Source organism: Dendronephthya gigantea, unplaced genomic scaffold (assembly GCF_004324835.1).
Source record: "Dendronephthya gigantea isolate DGI-Jeju-01 unplaced genomic scaffold, DenGig_1.0 000149F, whole genome shotgun sequence".
Lineage (NCBI taxonomy): Eukaryota > Metazoa > Cnidaria > Anthozoa > Malacalcyonacea > Nephtheidae > Dendronephthya > Dendronephthya gigantea.
Genome location: NW_021163159.1, coordinates 304,554 through 320,909, shown reverse-complemented (window position 1 = coordinate 320,909; position 16,356 = coordinate 304,554). Strand labels below are relative to the sequence as shown.

Sequence of the window (16,356 nt, the reverse complement as noted above, 5' to 3'; positions counted from 1 at the left end):
TCCGAAGGGAATTTTATGCGCTAGCGGGGAATCGAACCCCGGTCTCCCGCGGCAGGCGAGAATTCTACCACTGAACCACCAGCGCAACGCCACATATAGCGGTCAATTTCGGCAATCATGTTACTCCGCTGTATGAAACATATTTTCAAATTACACCCATAAATTAGGTCCCATGCTACACGAATCAAACTCAGAAATTATATTTTTAATTTCGTAAAGAGTGATCTATCTTTTACCGATTGCTCGAAAAGATGCACGAAACGGCAGTAACTCTGGGATTAGCTCAAATGGTAGAGCGCGCGCTTAGCATGCGCGAGGTAGCGGGATCGACGCCCGCATCATCCAAAATTTTACGCTTTGGATCTGAAATCATTCTTCAGAAAACCGTTGCTTTGCATTAAAAGTTTTCGTATTATAATATGACAAATATTGATTGATCAACAATGAAGCTGGCCGTTATCAGCCTTCGATAGACAGTTAGTAGATTGGGGGACTGTAGATAAGTAAGCAAACATCCCTAAATCACTGGTTCAAACCGGTTCGAAGGATAGTTGCATGGAAAATATTTTGAAAAATATTTTACTTGCCTATGACAAATTGATATACTGCCAATGGAGTAGAAATTTATTAAATATATGTATCCATATTTATCATAACCTGACATTTTGTATGCTCCGTTGTTGTGTGCAGCTAGGGAACTAGGTGGATGATCGAAAACGCCTGAAGAATATGAATAGTCGTTCTGTGCTGTATGCCGAAATAGCTCAGGTGGGAGAGCGTCAGACTGAAGATCTGAAGGTCCCTGGTTCAATCCCGGGTTTCGGCAGGAACTAATTTGAAATATTTTGCCGGTTAGCTTGGTGTGTCTGCAAAATTTTGAAAATAACCCTTTTATTTTGCGGTTTAGGCAAATAGTTTGTTTAGGAAACCAAATGTTAAAAAAAACGAAAAGATATGTGTCATTGTAAAAATGGATTTCAATGCGTTACGGCGGTTATGGGAGATTAGATCAAATAAGAGAGCGCGCGCTTTGAATGCGTGAGGTAGCGGGATCGATGCCCGCATCCTCATATTTTTTTCCTATATGATCAATTAAAAACACATTAAATTCTGGAAAACGCAACTCAACTTTATTCGTTCAAATATCAATTTCCTTTTTGACAAACCCGATTCTTCCAATCCTTGTCAGTGTTTGTGTCCTGCAACAATACTCATTCAGGTGTTAAATGTACTGCCGTAAACGGCTCTTTTGCCGGGTATTTATGTAAACGGATTTCCCACGCCGGGAATCGAACCCGGGCCATGGCGGTGAAAACGCCAGATCCTAGCCACTAGACCACATGGGAACTTGCGATGCCTTACGTAACAGCGTCGTTTTTTTTTAAATTACCCCTTTCTTTTGATAATTTTGCTACGCCACAGTAAGTGTGAAAAAGAAACCACATGATGGGTGTTATTGGTCAGGACAATGCATCCGAAGGGAATTTTATGCGCTAGCGGGGAATCGAACCCCGGTCTCCCGCGTGGCAGGCGAGAATTCTACCACTGAACCACCAGCGCCACGCCACATATAGCGGTCAATTTCGGCAATCATGTTACTCCGCTGTATGAAACATATTTTCAAATTACACCCATAAATTAGGTCCCATGCTACACGAATCAAACTCAGAAATTATATTTTTAATTTCGTAAAGAGTGATCTATCTTTTACCGATTGCTCGAAAAGATGCACGAAACGGCAGCAACTGGGGGATTCGCTCAAATGGTAGAGCGCGCGCTTAGCATGCGCGAGGTAGCGGGATCGACGCCCGCATCCTCCAAAATTTTACGCTTTGGATCTGAAATCATTCTTCAGAAAACCGTTGCTTTGCATTAAAAGTTTTCGTATTATAATATGACAAATATTGATTGATCAACAATGAAGCTGGCCGTTATCAGCCTTCGATAGATCAGTTAGTAGATTGGGGGACTGTAGATAAGTAAGCAAACATCCCTAAATCACTGGTTAAACCGGTTCGAAGATAGTTGCATGGAAAATATTTTGAAAAATATTTTACTTGCCTATGTCAAATTGACATACTGGCAATGGAGTAGAAATTTATTAAATATATGTATCCATATTTATCATAACCTGACATTTTGTATGCTCCGTTGTTGTGTGCAGCTAGGGAACTAGGTGGATGATCGAAAACGCCTGAAGAATATGAATAGTCGTTCTGTGCTGTATGCCGAAATAGCTCAGGTGGGAGAGCGTCAGACTGAAGATCTGAAGGTCCCTGGTTCAATCCCGGGTTTCGGCAGGAACTAATTTGAAATATTTTGCCGGTTAGCTTGGTGTGTCTGCAAAATTTTGAAAATAACCCTTTTATTTTGCGGTTTAGGCAAATAGTTTGTTTAGGAAACCAAATGTTAAAAAAAACGAAAATAGATATGTGTCATTGTAAAAATGGATTTCAATGCGTTACGGCGGTTATGGGAGATTAGATCAAATAAGAGAGCGCGCGCTTTGAATGCGTGAGGTAGCGGGATCGATGCCCGCATCCTCATATTTTTTTCCTATATGATCAATTAAAACACATTAAATTCTGGAAAACGCAACTCAACTTTATTCGTTCAAATATCAATTTCCTTTTTGACAAACCCGATTCTTCCAATCCTTGTCAGTGTTTGTGTCCTGCAACAATAGTCATTCAGGTGTTAAATGTACTGCCGTAAACGGCTTTTTTGCCGGGTATTTATGTAAACGGATTTCCCACGCCGGGAATCGAACCCGGGCCATGGCGGTGAAAACGCCAGATCTTAGCCACTAGACCACATGGGAACTTGCGATGCCTTACGTAACAGCGTCGTTTTTTTTAAATTACCCCTTTCTTTTGATAATTTTGCTACGCCACAGTAAGTGTGAAAAAGAAACCACATGATGGGTGTTATTGGTCAGGACAATGCATCCGAAGGGAATTTTATGCGCTAGCGGGGAATCGAACCCCGGTCTCCCGCGTGGCAGGCGAGAATTCTACCACTGAACCACCAGCGCCACGCCACATATAGCGGTCAATTTCGGCAATCATGTTACTCCGCTGTATGAAACATATTTTCAAATTACACCCATGAATTAGGTCCCATGTTACACGAATCAAACTCAGAAATTATATTTTTAATGTCGTAAAGAGTGATCTATCTTTTACCGATTGCTCGAAAAGATGCACGAAACGGCAGCAACTGGGGGATTAGCTCAAATGGTAGAGCGCGCGCTTAGCATGCGCGAGGTAGCGGGATCGACGCCCGCATCCTCCAAAATTTTACGCTTTGGATCTGAAATCATTCTTCAGAAAACCGTTGCTTTGCATTAAAAGTTTTCGTATTATAATATGACAAATATTGATTGATCAACAATGAAGCTGGCCGTTATCAGCCTTCGATAGATCAGTTAGTAGATTGGGGGACTGTAGATAAGTAAGCAAACATCCCTAAATCACTGGTTAAACCGGTTCGAAGATAGTTGCATGGAAAATATTTTGAAAAATATTTTACTTGCCTATGTCAAATTGACATACTGGCAATGGAGTAGAAATTTATTAAATATATGTATCCATATTTATCATAACCTGACATTTTGTATGCTCCGTTGTTGTGTGCAGCTAGGGAACTAGGTGGATGATCGAAAACGCCTGAAGAATATGAATAGTCGTTCTGTGCTGTATGCCGAAATAGCTCAGGTGGGAGAGCGTCAGACTGAAGATCTGAAGGTCCCTGGTTCAATCCCGGGTTTCGGCAGGAACTAATTTGAAATATTTTGCCGGTTAGCTTGGTGTGTCTGCAAAATTTTGAAAATAACCCTTTTATTTTGCGGTTTAGGCAAATAGTTTGTTTAGGAAACCAAATGTTAAAAAAACGAAAATAGATATGTGTCATTGTAAAAATGGATTTCAATGCGTTACGGCGGTTATGGGAGATTAGATCAAATAAGAGAGCGCGCGCTTTGAATGCGTGAGGTAGCGGGATCGATGCCCGCATCCTCATATTTTTTTCCTATATGATCAATTAAAAACACATTAAATTCTGGAAAACGCAACTCAACTTTATTCGTTCAAATATCAATTTCCTTTTTGACAAACCCGATTCTTCCAATCCTTGTCAGTGTTTGTGTCCTGCAACAATACTCATTCAGGTGTTAAATGTACTGCCGTAAACGGTTCTTTTGCCGGGTATTTATGTAAACGGATTTCCCACGCCGGGAATCGAACCCGGGCCATGGCGGTGAAAACGCCAGATCCTAGCCACTAGACCACATGGGAACTTGCGATGCCTTACGTAACAGCGTCGTTTTTTTTTAAATTACCCCTTTCTTTTGATAATTTTGCTACGCCACAGTAAGTGTGAAAAAGAAACCACATGATGGGTGTTATTGGTCAGGACAATGCATCCGAAGGGAATTTTATGCGCTAGCGGGGAATCGAACCCCGGTCTCCCGCGTGGCAGGCGAGAATTCTACCACTGAACCACCAGCGCCACGCCACATATAGCGGTCAATTTCGGCAATCATGTTACTCCGCTGTATGAAACATATTTTCAAATTACACCCATGAATTAGGTCCCATGCTACACGAATCAAACTCAGAAATTATATTTTTAATTTCGTAAAGAGTGATCTATCTTTTACCATGCATTGCTCGAAAAGATGCACGAAACGGCAGCAACTGGGGGATTAGCTCAAATGGTAGAGCGCGCGCTTAGCATGCGCGAGGTAGCGGGATCGACGCCCGCATCCTCCAAAATTTTACGCTTTGGATCTGAAATCATTCTTCAGAAAACCGTTGCTTTGCATTAAAAGTTTTCGTATTATAATATGACAAATATTGATTGATCAACAATGAAGCTGGCCGTTATCAGCCTTCGATAGATCAGTTAGTAGATTGGGGGACTGTAGATAAGTAAGCAAACATCCCTAAATCACTGGTTAAACCGGTTCGAAAGATAGTTGCATGGAAAATATTTTGAAAAATATTTTACTTGCCTATGTCAAATTGACATACTGGCAATGGAGTAGAAATTTATTAAATATATGTATCCATATTTATCATAACCTGACATTTTGTATGCTCCGTTGTTGTGTGCAGCTAGGGAACTAGGTGGATGATCGAAAACGCCTAAAGAATATGAACAGTCGTTCAGGCTGTATGCCGAAATAGCTCAGGTGGGAGAGCGTCAGACTGAAGATCTGAAGGTCCCTGGTTCAATCCCGGGTTTCGGCAGGAACTAATTTGAAATATTTTGCCGGTTAGCTTGGTGTGTCTGCAAAATTTTGAAAATAACCCTTTTATTTTGCGGTTTAGGCAAATAGTTTGTTTAGGAAACCAAATGTTAAAAAAACGAAAATAGATATGTGTCATTGTAAAAATGGATTTCAATGCGTTACGGCGGTTATGGGAGATTAGATCAAATAAGAGAGCGCGCGCTTTGAATGCGTGAGGTAGCGGGATCGATGCCCGCATCCTCATATTTTTTTCCTATATGATCAATTAAAAACACATTAAATTCTGGAAAACGCAACTCAACTTTATTCGTTCAAATATCAATTTCCTTTTTGACAAACCCGATTCTTCCAATCCTTGTCAGTGTTTGTGTCCTGCAACAATACTCATTCAGGTGTTAAATGTACTGCCGTAAACGGTTCTTTTGCCGGGTATTTATGTAAACGGATTTCCCACGCCGGGAATCGAACCCGGGCCATGGCGGTGAAAACGCCAGATCCTAGCCACTAGACCACATGGGAACTTGCGATGCCTTACGTAACAGCGTCGTTTTTTTTTAAATTACCCCTTTCTTTTGATAATTTTGCTACGCCACAGTAAGTGTAAAAAAGAAACCACATGATGGGTGTTATTGGTCAGGACAATGCATCCGAAGGGAATTTTATGCGCTAGCGGGGAATCGAACCCCGGTCTCCCGCGTGGCAGGCGAGAATTCTACCACTGAACCACCAGCGCCACGCCACATGTAGCGGTCAATTTCGGCAATCATCTTACTCCGCTGTATGAAACATATTTTCAAATTACACCCATGAATTAGGTCCCATGTTACACGAATCAAACTCAGAAATTATATTTTTAATTTCGTAAAGAGTGATCTATCTTTTACCCATTGCTCGAAAAGATGCACGAAACGGCAGCAACTGGGGGATTAGCTCAATCAATCAATCAATCAATCAAAACTTTATTTAAGCACGGTAAAATCTACAGTATAAAAAGTGGGCTATAATTATATACATTCATTAGATATTTAGGGACAAAATTACTAAATACAACACAATACAATACAATTTAAAATACAGATATATAAACTGATTTACAAGATTGCCGTGCGAGAGTCTGTTTTATAGGGAGAAAATGTTGTCAATCTCCCTTTTAAATTGGTTAAGAGAGCATAATGCTCGTACATTTTGAGGTAACTCATTCCACAACACCGCGCCACTATAACTAAAACTTCGTTTAGCATAATTTGTTCGCGGTTTTGGTACAAATAAAGCATTTTCAGAGTTTCTCAAATTGTATCCTGTGCTGTGGAATTCAAATAAATTACGGAGATAATTCGGTGTTAAATCGTTAAGAATTTTGAACATTATTACAGCCTTGTGTTTTTTCCGGCGTGTCGAAAGATTGTCCAACCTAGTTTAGTGAAAAGGTCGCTGGAACTTGCATCGTATCCAGATTTGGTAATTACCCTCGCTGCTCTATTTTGCAGTTTTTGCAATTTATCATTTAACGTGATATTTAAACCATCCCAAACTGAGCTACAATAATCAAAATACGGTTGAATCAAAGCTCCGTAAATTTTGAGGGCAGTGCTTGTATCTATGAACTGGCGTATCCTTTTAAGAGCACCAATTGCCGACGCAACCTTTTTGGAAATGCCTTCAACGTGTCGCGCCCATACTAGGTGCTCATCAATTTGTAATCCTAATGATTTCGTATCTTTAACTCTCTTGATTATCTTCCCGTCAATTTCAATGTTTATTTGTTCATTATTGTGTATCATTAACCGTTGACGAGATCCAATTATCATAAATTCCGTTTTAGCGACATTTAGACTCAGTTTGTTAGCTATGAGCCATTGATTAAGATTTTTCAATTCAGAGTTAATTATTGATTCAAGCTCTGTTACAGATTTTGCCGCAATACTTATATTGGTATCATCAGCAAACATTCTCGGAGAGGCTCTTTCCAGACAATTAGGCAAATCGTTAATGTAAATTAAAAACAATAGTGGCCCCAAGTTGCTACCTTGAGGCACACCACAACTTATTTTAACAGCCTCAGATAATTCACCATTTACGCAACATCTTTGGCCACGGTTGCTTAGATATGATTCAAAGAGTTTGATGCCGCTTTGGTCAACACCATATATTCTTAACTTCCGTAAGAGAATGGTGTGATCAATGGTATCAAATGCTTTTTTGAGGTCGATAAAGACCACTCCATTGAGTAGGCCATTATCTATGTTGATTGACCATTTGTCCGTTGCTTCTAATAAGGCAGTTAATGTACTGTGCAATGATCGAAAACCGGATTGAATTTTGGATATCAAATTATTAGCATTTAAATACTCATATAGCTGATCAAAAATCAGTTTTTCAAAAATCTTAGCAACACATGAAATTACGGATATTGGTCGATAGTTGTCCATATCATCTTTTCTACCTTTCTTAAAAATCGGCGTAACTCTTGCTAACTTCCATTCCGTTGGGAATATGCCAGTAGTTATAATCTTATCAAATATTAGAGTTAATGATGGGGCAACGATTTCAGCTGCAAGTTTTAAAAGTTTGCAGGGTATTTTATCCAGACCTGATGCTTTCTTTTCGTTAATCGTTCTTAATTTACTACAAACTGTATTTATTGTGGGGGTGTCAATGAGAATGTGGTTTCAGTTGGCTCAATATAAACCTCCGGTTCCACAGCAGATGGTGGTATATCAGATGCTAAATTCTCACCTATATATATATACTTTTGCAAAGTGAGAATTAAACATTTCGGCTATGTCCTTAGGCGCATTTATTGTTTCTTCGCCAATTGTAATATTAGATATGGTCTTATGACTAGAATTATTACGAGAGCTTAATTCATTAATATTAAGTTTCCAAGTTGACTTTGGATTGTTCTGGTTGGTCTCAAGGTTATCAGTAAAATATTGACTTTTCACTTTTTTAATTTCATTATTCGTAGAGTTCCTTAATGATTTATATTGTTGCCAAATCAATGTGTCTCCAGTCATTTTTGCTTTCTTTTTCAAAAAATCTCTCTGGCGCATTTTTTTGTTTTAATTGATTAGTTATCCAAGGGGATTTCTTTTTCCTAATTCTTTTTAATCTGAGTGGAGCATGTTTATCAATGCAATTAAGTAACATCCCTTTCCATCTTACCCACATTTCATTAGGTTCATTGCACAAATTTAATTCTAACCATTGCTGTTGTTTCAAATCTCCTATAAAATTTTCTCTATGAAAATTTTAAATACTCCTTATTTCAACTAATCGCGCTTCCGCTTTCTTATAATGAACCTTATGTGTCATATAAACTAAAACATGATCACTTATGGAAAGATCAATTATACATGAGTTTATGATCTTTGTTGGGCCATTTGTAACGCAAAGATCAATTAGCGTTGAGGAATATGGTGTAGTTCTAGTGGGTTCTTTAATTATAGTTGTGTCAGGCCAAAAATTTTAAATATATCATTTAATTTATTAGCATTGGCTGATGTTGCTCCCGGCATAAGGTCCACATTTATGTCACCTGATAGAAAGTAGTCATGATTCGTCAAATCTACCTTCTGTATTATTTTCTCAAAATAATCAAAGTAATACGCTGGCAGATCTGGAGGTCGATACCAAGTGCTAATTAAAAGAGATTTAGACCGAAGCTTAGTTATTTCAACTGTTAAATATTCTAAATCGTCAGAGCTTAAATCATCGCAAATTTTGTAATTAAGGTTGCATCTTACATAGAAACAAACACCACCCCCATGTCTCCCATTTGTTCTCCTATCTTTCCTTACTATTTCATAGCCGGGTATTTGGACTTCGTTATCTCCAATTAAAGAATCAAGCTTTGTTTCGTTAATTTAGATAACATCAATATCAGATTCTTTCATAAATATTCGAAATTCATCAATATGCGCAAAAAGGCTATTAATATTTAGTGAGGCCATAACTAGACCTTTGCCAAATGGTTTATAATTAATATTAGTACACTTACGATTTACACTCGGTAGCACCGATTCAGACTCCCGCACAGCAGATTGGTCGTCCACACTACCTATTATTGACGTGTTCGCCAGATCATTGTTATTTGTGGCATAAGTACTCTTTTCCGCGTTATATAACGATTTGTCTAACGATGAATTCTTTTCCTTGGCGTCTGTGGTATGATCATCCTCAGAAGCTCCCCCAGATGATGAAGTTCCTTCGGAAAATCCTCAACAGTTGGATGTGAAAGTCGCCGAAGAAATTTGATAAAATGGACAGCCAGGAGCGCTGATCCCTTTGTATTAAGGTGTAACTTAGAGCCATTGAGGCAGGATTCGTCTATGTTCTTATTTGCGATGAATGTATATCCTTTTTTCTTGCATAGATTGTATAGTAATTTATTGGTTTCATGAATCTTTGTTGCTACGTCAATATCTCCTCTCGATATTAGGCCAGATATTGCGATTCTGGCATCTTTAAACTTGTTTTGTACTGTGGAGCTTAGATGCTTAATATTGTCGCAGCATTCTTTACTCGAGTTCTGTATTAAGTTATTCGTTCCAGCGTGTATGATAACATCTGTGGGAGAGGAATGCACATGAGCTTTTTGGAATTCATTTGCTATTTCCTCAGCTCTTTTCCCAGGGTATATTAACTTTCGAACTGAGCTTTTTGATATCTTGTGAGGATTAATATCCTTGATCATTGAATCTCCAATTAGTAGGATGTTTCGCTTGGATTTTGTGCCTTTATGAGTTGTGTTAGTGTTCTCATTCCGATGACCAGTTTCCAAGGTTTTGTCTAAAGATACTTTGCTCACAGAATCATTGGCATCGTCTTCTTGATCACTGATGCTGAGGACTTCGTACCGATTCTTTGACTCAAAAACGCTTTCAGATGTATCTTTACTAGAGCTCTTTACTTTGGTATAATCCCGTTTCTGTGTTTTGCTTCCATCATTGAGGTCTTCTTGTAGGGATCTTGCAGCTGCTCTTAAACTATCGTTCTCAGTTTCCAGTTCTTTAATTCTCTCCCTCTCCGCCGGTAGAACTTTTTCACGTTGGACCAGCTTCAGTGAGGTCATCAGACTCGATTTCTCTTCCTGGAGGTCCAGTACTTTAGCTCTAGCTTCGGACAGAGATTGGAACAAGTTCCTATTTTTCTCTTTTAGCTCGTTATTTTCCCGGTTAAGTTGCAGTTTTTCCTTCCTTAACTCGTTAACAACGTCCTCTAAGACCAGGATAGCATATGCTTTGTTCTCTTTAGTTTCTTTAATTGTTGAAATTTCATCAGCAAGAGCCTCTAGTTTTTGAGTAACACTCTGGGTATATTTCTCTAGCTTAGATTCAATTTCGTAAACTTCTTTTGGGTTTTTGTTGAAGTTTGTACTATTTAAATTACTTGTGTAGTTTTGATCATTTAGCTGTATTTTATCAGTGTTCAGGTTACAGTCTCGTGAGTTTGTATGCAAATTACTGTCTGTTGACTCCGAGATGAAATGCAAATTCCCGATCTTTGAGCTTTGATGTTTTGCAATGGCTTCGCCGCCTGTTTGTGATTCGAGTAATTCGCTATCGCTTTCCACAGTCTCTCTCGTTTCGGTCAAGGGTTCACCGTCCGCTATGTGTTCAGATGCTGCCTTATTAGTTAGATATATGTCTTTGACTAGGTCTTTGATTTTGAGAGAGGCTTCGCCTTCGAATGACAATACTAACGATTTCTTCGAGTATTTTATTGTTATTTCATCGCTGCTAAAGAGCTTAGTTGATCCACCAGGTGATGTCCAGTTGCCTCCTAAACCCAAGCGCAGCTCAGTAAAAGCTTTCAGATCTTCGAAGGAGCCATTCCACTTGATTTTTGATCCCTCGACTACGAGTTGATTGTTGATAGTCGGTTGAGTCGAAGATTCGCTTTGATTTATACTCGCCATGGTGTAGGCAAATTAAAACCGTAATATGTACTAAGCCAATTGTAGTTAGAAATTTTTTAACAGCAGCAATTACTTGGCGAATTCACAATATTTTCAGCGGAGCCCAAAGTACACGTCTACACACGACCACCTCCCAGTTGACCGCATCCTCATATTTTTTTCCTATATGATCAATTAAAAACACATTAAATTCTGGAAAACGCAACTCAACGTTATTCGTTCAAATATCAATTTCCTTTTTGACAAACCCGATTCTTCCAATCCTTGTCAGTGTTTGTGTCCTGCAATAATACTCATTCAGGTGTTAAATGTACTGCCGTAAACGGCTCTTTTGCCGGGTATTTATGTAAACGGATTTCCCACGCCGGGAATGGAACCCGGGCCATGGCGGTGAAAACGCCAGATCCTAGCCACTAGACCACATGGGAACTTGCGATGCCTAACGTAACAGCGTCGTTTTTTTTTTAAATTACCCCTTTCTTTTGATAATTTTGCTACGCCACAGTAAATGTGAAAAAGAAACCACATGATGGGTGTTATTGATCACGACAATGCATCCGAGTGGAACCTTATGCGCTAGCGGGGAATCGAACCCCGGTCTCCCGCGTGGCAGGCGAGAATTCTACCACTGAACCACCAGCGCAACGCCACATATAGCGGTCAATTTCGGCAATCATGTTACTCCGCTGTATGAAACATATTTTCAAATTACACCCATAAATTAGGTCCCATGCTACACGAATCAAACTCAGAAATTATATTTTTAATTTCGTAAAGAGTGATCTATCTTTTACCGATTGCTCGAAAAGATGCACGAAACGGCAGCAACTGGGGGATTAGCTCAAATGGTCGAGCGCGCGCTTAGCGTGCGCGAGGTAGCGGGATCGACGCCCGCATCCTCCAAAATTTTACGCTTTGGATCTGAAATCATTCTTCAGAAAACCGTTGCTTTGCATTAAAAGTTTTCGTATTATATAATATGACAAATATTGATTGATCAACAATGAAGCTGGCCGTTATCAGCCTTCGATAGATCAGTTAGTAGATTGGGGGACTGTAGATAATTAAGCAAACATCCCTAGATCACTGGTTCAAAACCGGTTCGAACGATAGTTGCATGGAAAATATTTTGAAAAATATTTTACTTGCCTATGTCAAATTGATATACTGGCAATGGAGTAGAAATTTATTAAATATATGTATCCATATTTATCATAACCTGACATTTTGTATGCTCCGTTGTTGTGTGCAGCTAGGGAACTAGGTGGATGATCGAAAACGCCTGAAGAATATGAATAGTCGTTCTGTGCTGTATGCCGAAATAGCTCAGGTGGGAGAGCGTCAGACTGAAGATATGAAGGTCCCTGGTTCAATCCCGGGTTTCGGCAGGAACTAATTTGAAATATTTTGCCGGTTAGCTTGGTGTGTCTGCAAAATTTTGAAAACAACCCTTTTATTTTGCGGTTTAGGCAAATAGTTTGTTTAGGAAATCAAATGGTTAAAAAAACGAAAATAGATATGTGTCATTGTAAAAATGGATTTCAATGCGTTACGGCGGTTATGGGAGATTAGATCAAATAAGAGAGCGCCGGCGCGCTTTGCATCCGTGAGGTAGCGGGATCGATGCCCGCATCCTCATATTTTTTTCCTATATGATCAATTAAAAATACATTAAATTCTGGAAAACGCAACTCAACCTTATTCGTTCTAATATCAATTTCCTTTTCGACAAACCCGATTCTTCCAATCCTTGTCAGTGTTTGTGTCCTGCAATAATACTCATTCAGGTGTTAAATGTACTGCCGTAAACGGCTCTTTTGCCGGGTATTTATGTAAACGGATTTCCCACGCCGGGAATCGAACCCAGGCCATGGCGGTGAAAACGCCAGATCCTAGCCACTAGACCACATGGGAACTTGCGATGCCTAACGTAACAGCGTCGTTTTTTTTTAAATTACCCCTTTCTTTTGATAATTTTGCTACGCCACAGTAAGTGTGAAAAAGAAACCACATGATGGGTGTTATTGATCACGACAATGCATCCGAGTGGAACTTTATGCGCTAGCGGGGAATCGAACCCCGGTCTCCCGCGTGGCAGGCGAGAATTCTACCACTGAACCACCAGCGCAACGCCACATATAGCGGTCAATTTCGGCAATCATGTTACTCCGCTGTATGAAACATATTTTCAAATTACACCCATAAATTAGGTCCCATGCTACACGAATCAAACTCAGAAATTATATTTTTAATTTCGTAAAGAGTGATCTATCTTTTACCGATTGCTCGAAAAGATGCACGAAACGGCAGCAACTGGGGGATTAGCTCAAATGGTCGAGCGCGCGCTTAGCGTGCGCGAGGTAGCGGGATCGACGCCCGCATCCTCCAAAATTTTACGCTTTGGATCTGAAATCATTCTTCAGAAAACCGTTGCTTTGCATTAAAAGTTTTCGTATTATAATATGACAAATATTGATTGATCAACAATGAAGCTGGCCGTTATCAGCCTTCGATAGATCAGTTAGTAGATTGGGGGACTGTAGATAATTAAGCAAACATCCCTAGATCACTGGTTCAAAACCGGTTCGAAGGATAGTTGCATGGAAAATATTTTGAAAAATATTTTACTTGCCTATGTCAAATTGATATACTGGCAATGGAGTAGAAATTTATTAAATATATGTATCCATATTTATCATAACCTGACATTTTGTATGCTCCGTTGTTGTGTGCAGCTAGGGAACTAGGTGGATGATCGAAAACGCCTGAAGAATATGAATAGTCGTTCTGTGCTGTATGCCGAAATAGCTCAGGTGGGAGAGCGTCAGACTGAAGATATGAAGGTCCCTGGTTCAATCCCGGGTTTCGGCAGGAACTAATTTGAAATATTTTGCCGGTTAGCTTGGTGTGTCTGCAAAATTTTGAAAACAACCCTTTTATTTTGCGGTTTAGGCAAATAGTTTGTTTAGGAAATCAAATGGTTAAAAAAACGAAAATAGATATGTGTCATTGTAAAAATGGATTTCAATGCGTTACGGCGGTTATGGGAGATTAGATCAAATAGAGAGCGCGCGCTTTGCATCCGTGAGGTAATCGATGCCCGCATCCTCATATTTTTTTCCTATATGATCAATTAAAAATACATTAAATTCTGGAAAACGCAACTCAACCTTATTCGTTCAATATCAATTTCCTTTTCGACAAACCCGATTCTTCCAATCCTTGTCAGTGTTTGTGTCCTTCAGGTGTTAAATGTACTGCCGTAAACGGCTCTTTTGCCGGGTATTTATGTAAACGGATTTCCCACGCCGGGAATCGAACCCAGGCCATGGCGGTGAAAACGCCAGATCCTAGCCACTAGACCACATGGGAACTTGCGATGCCTAACGTAACAGCGTCGTTTTTTTTTAAATTACCCCTTTCTTTTGATAATTTTGCTACGCCACAGTAAGTGTGAAAAAGAAACCACATGATGGGTGTTATTGATCACGACAATGCATCCGAGTGGAACTTTATGCGCTAGCGGGGAATCGAACCCCGGTCTCCCGCGTGGCAGGCGAGAATTCTACCACTGAACCACCAGCGCCACGCCACATATAGCGGTCAATTTCGGCAATCATGTTACTCCGCTGTATGAAACATATTTCAACACCATAAATTAGGTCCCATGCTACACGAATCAAACTCAGAAATTATATTTTTAATTTCGTAAAGAGTGATCTATCTTTTACCAATTGCTCGAAAAGATGCACGAAACGGCAGCAGCTGAGGGATTAGCTAAAATGGTAGAGCGCGCGCTTAGCATGCGCGAGGTAGCGGGATCGACGCCCGCATCCTCCAAAATTTTACGCTTTGGATCTGAAATCATTCTTCAGAAAACCGTTGCTTTGCATTAGAAGTTTTCGTATTATAAATGACAAATATTGATTGATCAACAATGAAGCTGGCCGTTATCAGCCTTCGATAGATCAGTTAGTAGATTGGGGGACTGTAGATAAATAAGCAAACATCCCTAAGTCACTGGTTAAACCGGTTCGAAAGATAGTTGCATGGAAAATATTTTGAAAAATATTTTACTTGCCTATGTCAAATTGACATACTGGCAATGGAGTAGAAATTTATTAAATATATGTATCCATATTTATCATAACCTGACATTTTGTATGCTCCGTTGTTGTGTGCAGCTAGGGAACTAGGTGGATGATCGAAAACGCCTGAAGAATATGAATAGTCGTTCTGTGCTGTATGCCGAAATAGCTCAGGTGGGAGAGCGTCAGACTGAAGATCTGAAAGTCCCTGGTTCAATCCCGGGTTTCGGCAGGAACTAATTTGAAATATTTTGCCGGTTAGCTTGGTGTGTCTGCAAAATTTTGAAAATAACCCTTTTATTTTGCGGTTTAGGCAAATAGTTTGTTTAGGAAACCAAATGTTAAAAAAAACGAAAATAGATATGTGTCATTGTAACAATGGTTTTCAATGCATTACGGCGGCTGTGAAGGATTAGCTCAAATGGAAGGGCGCGCGCTTTGCATGCGCGAGGTAGCGGGATCGAGCCGGCATCCGGCATATTTTTTTCCAAAATACAATTCCAACAATACCGCTCAGTAACCGCTTTAGTTTTCTTCCTGATCAACATACTAAACATACTAAAGAAGACCAATAAACTATATGAGCAACTCCGCGATAAAAGAAAGAGGAAATCAAAAACGAAAGAATAAGCTTTGTATGAACGAATCAAATGGGAATTTATCAGACGACAAAGCACAACTACCGATACTGCAAGATGAACAGCAACAATCAAAAACCAAAACATCGGTCGTCGTAGCAGATTACTCGATGTTAAAATATATCTAAGGTTAGGAGTTATAAACTGGTCAGCGAAATGTATCGGTTAAATCGTTTTCGGGAGCGAGAGTTGATGATATGAGCGATTTTCTGAAACCAACTTATCAGGATAAGTTGATTGTACATGGAACCAACGACAGTCGTTGTCGGAACCAACGACATACGCAAGAGTCAACCTATAAGCATATAGCAGCTAAAAGTCTCCGACCTAGCAAAGCAATTCAAGAAAGATTCTGGTGGTACGCCAGTTGTTTTCTCGTCCTTGGTAGAGAGAACTGATGGCCCTGAACTTGCAAAGAAGGTAAAACAGACAAATATTCTGTCAAAGTCACATTGT

General features: G+C 39.6%; 23 non-coding genes across 23 annotated transcripts; 9 read left to right on the top strand and 14 right to left on the bottom strand.

The window, feature by feature from the left end:
- Positions 1-753: 753 nt before the first annotated feature.
- Trnaf-gaa lies at positions 754-826 on the top strand. Its single transcript has one exon. It is a non-coding gene; the product is annotated as a tRNA-Phe (tRNA).
- A 448-nt stretch (positions 827-1,274) lies between these two features.
- On the bottom strand, positions 1,275-1,346 carry Trnae-uuc. Its single transcript has one exon. It is a non-coding gene; the product is annotated as a tRNA-Glu (tRNA).
- Positions 1,347-1,489: 143 nt separating this feature from the next.
- Positions 1,490-1,560, bottom strand: Trnag-gcc. Its single transcript has one exon. It is a non-coding gene; the product is annotated as a tRNA-Gly (tRNA).
- Positions 1,561-2,227: 667 nt separating this feature from the next.
- On the top strand, positions 2,228-2,300 carry Trnaf-gaa. Its single transcript has one exon. It is a non-coding gene; the product is annotated as a tRNA-Phe (tRNA).
- A 449-nt stretch (positions 2,301-2,749) lies between these two features.
- Positions 2,750-2,821, bottom strand: Trnae-uuc. Its single transcript has one exon. It is a non-coding gene; the product is annotated as a tRNA-Glu (tRNA).
- Positions 2,822-2,963: 142 nt separating this feature from the next.
- Positions 2,964-3,034, bottom strand: Trnag-gcc. Its single transcript has one exon. It is a non-coding gene; the product is annotated as a tRNA-Gly (tRNA).
- Positions 3,035-3,221: 187 nt separating this feature from the next.
- Trnaa-agc lies at positions 3,222-3,294 on the top strand. The gene has a single exon. It is a non-coding gene; the product is annotated as a tRNA-Ala (tRNA).
- Positions 3,295-3,701: 407 nt separating this feature from the next.
- On the top strand, positions 3,702-3,774 carry Trnaf-gaa. The gene has a single exon. It is a non-coding gene; the product is annotated as a tRNA-Phe (tRNA).
- A 449-nt stretch (positions 3,775-4,223) lies between these two features.
- On the bottom strand, positions 4,224-4,295 carry Trnae-uuc. The gene has a single exon. It is a non-coding gene; the product is annotated as a tRNA-Glu (tRNA).
- Positions 4,296-4,438: 143 nt separating this feature from the next.
- Positions 4,439-4,509, bottom strand: Trnag-gcc. Its single transcript has one exon. It is a non-coding gene; the product is annotated as a tRNA-Gly (tRNA).
- A 190-nt stretch (positions 4,510-4,699) lies between these two features.
- Positions 4,700-4,772, top strand: Trnaa-agc. The gene has a single exon. It is a non-coding gene; the product is annotated as a tRNA-Ala (tRNA).
- Positions 4,773-5,179: 407 nt separating this feature from the next.
- Trnaf-gaa lies at positions 5,180-5,252 on the top strand. The gene has a single exon. It is a non-coding gene; the product is annotated as a tRNA-Phe (tRNA).
- A 449-nt stretch (positions 5,253-5,701) lies between these two features.
- On the bottom strand, positions 5,702-5,773 carry Trnae-uuc. Its single transcript has one exon. It is a non-coding gene; the product is annotated as a tRNA-Glu (tRNA).
- A 143-nt stretch (positions 5,774-5,916) lies between these two features.
- Positions 5,917-5,987, bottom strand: Trnag-gcc. The gene has a single exon. It is a non-coding gene; the product is annotated as a tRNA-Gly (tRNA).
- A 5,543-nt stretch (positions 5,988-11,530) lies between these two features.
- Positions 11,531-11,602, bottom strand: Trnae-uuc. Its single transcript has one exon. It is a non-coding gene; the product is annotated as a tRNA-Glu (tRNA).
- Positions 11,603-11,746: 144 nt separating this feature from the next.
- On the bottom strand, positions 11,747-11,817 carry Trnag-gcc. The gene has a single exon. It is a non-coding gene; the product is annotated as a tRNA-Gly (tRNA).
- A 672-nt stretch (positions 11,818-12,489) lies between these two features.
- Positions 12,490-12,562, top strand: Trnaf-gaa. The gene has a single exon. It is a non-coding gene; the product is annotated as a tRNA-Phe (tRNA).
- A 454-nt stretch (positions 12,563-13,016) lies between these two features.
- Positions 13,017-13,088, bottom strand: Trnae-uuc. Its single transcript has one exon. It is a non-coding gene; the product is annotated as a tRNA-Glu (tRNA).
- Positions 13,089-13,231: 143 nt separating this feature from the next.
- Positions 13,232-13,302, bottom strand: Trnag-gcc. Its single transcript has one exon. It is a non-coding gene; the product is annotated as a tRNA-Gly (tRNA).
- A 670-nt stretch (positions 13,303-13,972) lies between these two features.
- On the top strand, positions 13,973-14,045 carry Trnaf-gaa. The gene has a single exon. It is a non-coding gene; the product is annotated as a tRNA-Phe (tRNA).
- A 429-nt stretch (positions 14,046-14,474) lies between these two features.
- Trnae-uuc lies at positions 14,475-14,546 on the bottom strand. The gene has a single exon. It is a non-coding gene; the product is annotated as a tRNA-Glu (tRNA).
- Positions 14,547-14,689: 143 nt separating this feature from the next.
- Trnag-gcc lies at positions 14,690-14,760 on the bottom strand. Its single transcript has one exon. It is a non-coding gene; the product is annotated as a tRNA-Gly (tRNA).
- A 661-nt stretch (positions 14,761-15,421) lies between these two features.
- Trnaf-gaa lies at positions 15,422-15,494 on the top strand. Its single transcript has one exon. It is a non-coding gene; the product is annotated as a tRNA-Phe (tRNA).
- Positions 15,495-16,356: the final 862 nt, after the last annotated feature.